At 37.9% G+C, this 2,752-nt stretch overlaps 1 pseudogene; it reads right to left on the bottom strand.

The window, feature by feature from the left end:
- Window positions 1-452: 452 nt before the first annotated feature.
- Window positions 453-2,269, bottom strand: LOC146581458 (uncharacterized; annotated as a pseudogene).
- Window positions 2,270-2,752: the final 483 nt, after the last annotated feature.

Consider the following 2,752-nt stretch of genomic DNA (forward strand, 5'->3'; position numbering starts at 1 on the left):
GGTTTCAGGGATTAGGGGAGGGGGAAGGGTTAGGGTTAGGTATGTTAGAAAGTGTTATTTAGTTTATTTCGAATGAATTCAGGTGCACTTTCCCAGGACTAAGGGGGAAAATTGTGTTCTATTCCTTTTTCATAAACATCTCCCACCAAACCAATCAATAAAAAAAAAAGATCTAAAACTTTGACAATGAAGCTGAAATTATATTAAAAAAACAAAATAAACTTGCTTAAATCTGAAATCATAATAACTATAAAATAATGCAAATTTAAGAATCATTCTCAAGGTGCATTTATTTATAACAGATGTTTTGTTTTAGGTGTTGGATGTTTTGCATTTTTAAATTAAATTCTTTCCTTTATATAAGCAAATTCAGCACACACACATTTTCATATATTAATATATTAATATATCATCATATTAACATTTACTTTAAATCGATAGGTATATTAACCCTCTGATGCATGAATTATGAAAGCCTTGGTCAAGATTTTTTTTCTTAAGTGCTTTTATTCTTCTCAGGACATGAAAAAAAATGTTTAACTCTTTTTTTTCCAAAAATATGTTTTTTTATAAAGTTATAAACTTGTCCACTCCAGTGGACTACATGCGCCTGAGCACTTAGCATGAAATACTGTGAATTTACTGTAAAAATTAATTACCTCGTGTTCTATTGTAAATATACAAACACTTGTTTGCTTGTATCCTTTGAAAAACATCTCAGCAATTTTTTTGGAACTTTCAACTCATAAGGCCCCAATGTTTAGACGTAAATAACAAAACCAATCAACAGTCCTAGCTATGAATCCTACACCTGAATATGGCAAACTATCTCCAACAAGAGAAACATTTTTGAGTCTACACAGTTCTATAACGATGCAGGACAGTATTACCAAGCCCTTAGTAGCATGCTGGAAGAAAACACAAACTGACATCTTAGTCTCTGCATCTCCAAACAGTTCTATGTTCATCACACCTAGGCTGTGCGAAAGTTTGCAACGCATCCAGGGCACAATGGCACACAGCATTGCATGCAGATGTATTTGGTCTTCCGTGTGCACGCAACATCATGGCACCTGTTTGCATTTTTCACCTCGGTCAGTTGGGGCCAGTGATATCCTGTGGCAAACCTGACCTCACAGGCTACTTTGGTGACTGCTCTCCACTTCACGGGTTGTGGGGTCCCACTGGGTCTTCCTCTTTTGCATTGCTGGAGGGTGAATCTCTTCTCTTGTTACTGACAGTTCTTTCCCATACAAGTTGGTGTTGTATGTTATATTATCAATTAGATCTGCTGGAAACAGATGTCTGAAGAAATCTATGGGATCCTTCCCCTCCACATTCAATTTCCACTCTCCTAGAAAAGGAGGCAAGTCTCCAACCAAGTCATTGTCTTGGACTTTCCAAATATTTTTGCGGGCTTGAGTATGGTCAGGTGCCATGTACCCATCTCCCACAGCTCCCTGATCATACTGACCTTCCTCTTCATCCTGCCCCTCATCGTTCTCACTTTCTGCATCCTGACTGTCTGTGTCTTCATCATCCGTAGTTCCTATGTCTCTGTTCTGCTCTGGCAGCCACTCTCATCATCACTGGACTTATCACTGAACTCCTCATCACTGCACTCATCAATGAAATCATCATCACTGGAGCTGGATGGAATTTCCTGGACTATTCTGTACGCTGCCTTATTCTTTGCTGCATTTGAAGTCTACAAAATATGATAAAATAATTATTATAGTAACTCAAACTACAGCTGATCTGCACAGAAATATATATTTTAAATGAGTAGCTTATAAATGTAACAATTATATGCTTAATTATAACCAAAACAGTCCCAAAAAACAGTGAGACAATTTATGACTTATGTTAAAAAAATATAGTGGGTAATGCATGATGTCCACTACAGTGGACACATGGTTAATTGTAGTTTTCTACATATTAGACATAACAATTTCTTATTCCAAACAGATAATATCCTTCCCTAGATGTTACTGCATATCATCATATTTTTTTTACCTGTTGGGCTCTTTTAGCATAGAAGGATTGACAGGATATGCCAGCAGTGGTCGGCAGGGGTGACAGTTTGTCTGCCATCTTTGATTCAGAGGAAATTTACTTGCAGTTGCACTAACTGAACACTGAATTGACCTCAATGGAGCATGGCAGCAGAGAGCACTCTAGAGGCTAATATGCAGTTCCACCATAGAAACCAATGCATTAAAGAGATATGTACGTTTTAGTAGCTGTCCACTCCAGTGACCACTATGCATCAGAGGGTTAAGATATACCTATCAATTTAAGAACAATCAACCGTTACACAATCTGTTCAAACCATTGTGTTCATATGTGCCAAGCTTTCCGATCCAAATTCTCCCACAACATCTGCTGCCCTGTGGACCAGCCCAGATTGGTCTCCAGGTCCACAACAATGATTACACATTTCAAAAAGTATGGGCCAAATGATAGCTCGATCCGTGCAATCAGACATCAGACTGGCTTAAACTTTTGTTAACATCATTTTGCCTTCTGATCCCTTTTCAAAAACACTGTGGTATCCAAATAAATGACCTCCAAATGTCTAGTTTCAGATTTCAGCTTAATCGAAACATCATGAGAGTTCATAAACTCTCTAAACCGATCCTCACCATTACCCCAAGCCCATGTATTTTCATCCAAAAATCTCAAAGAGCACCTGCATAAGACAGAGCATTTCTTTGTCCCATGGTCATCTCCTCCACCTGGAAACAATATC

The sequence above is a fragment of the Mchenga conophoros genome, linkage group LG2, assembly GCF_057382185.1.
Source record: "Mchenga conophoros isolate Kocher_MC1m ecotype Shallow Benthic linkage group LG2, M_conophoros_male_GT1.1, whole genome shotgun sequence".
Lineage (NCBI taxonomy): Eukaryota > Metazoa > Chordata > Actinopteri > Cichliformes > Cichlidae > Mchenga > Mchenga conophoros.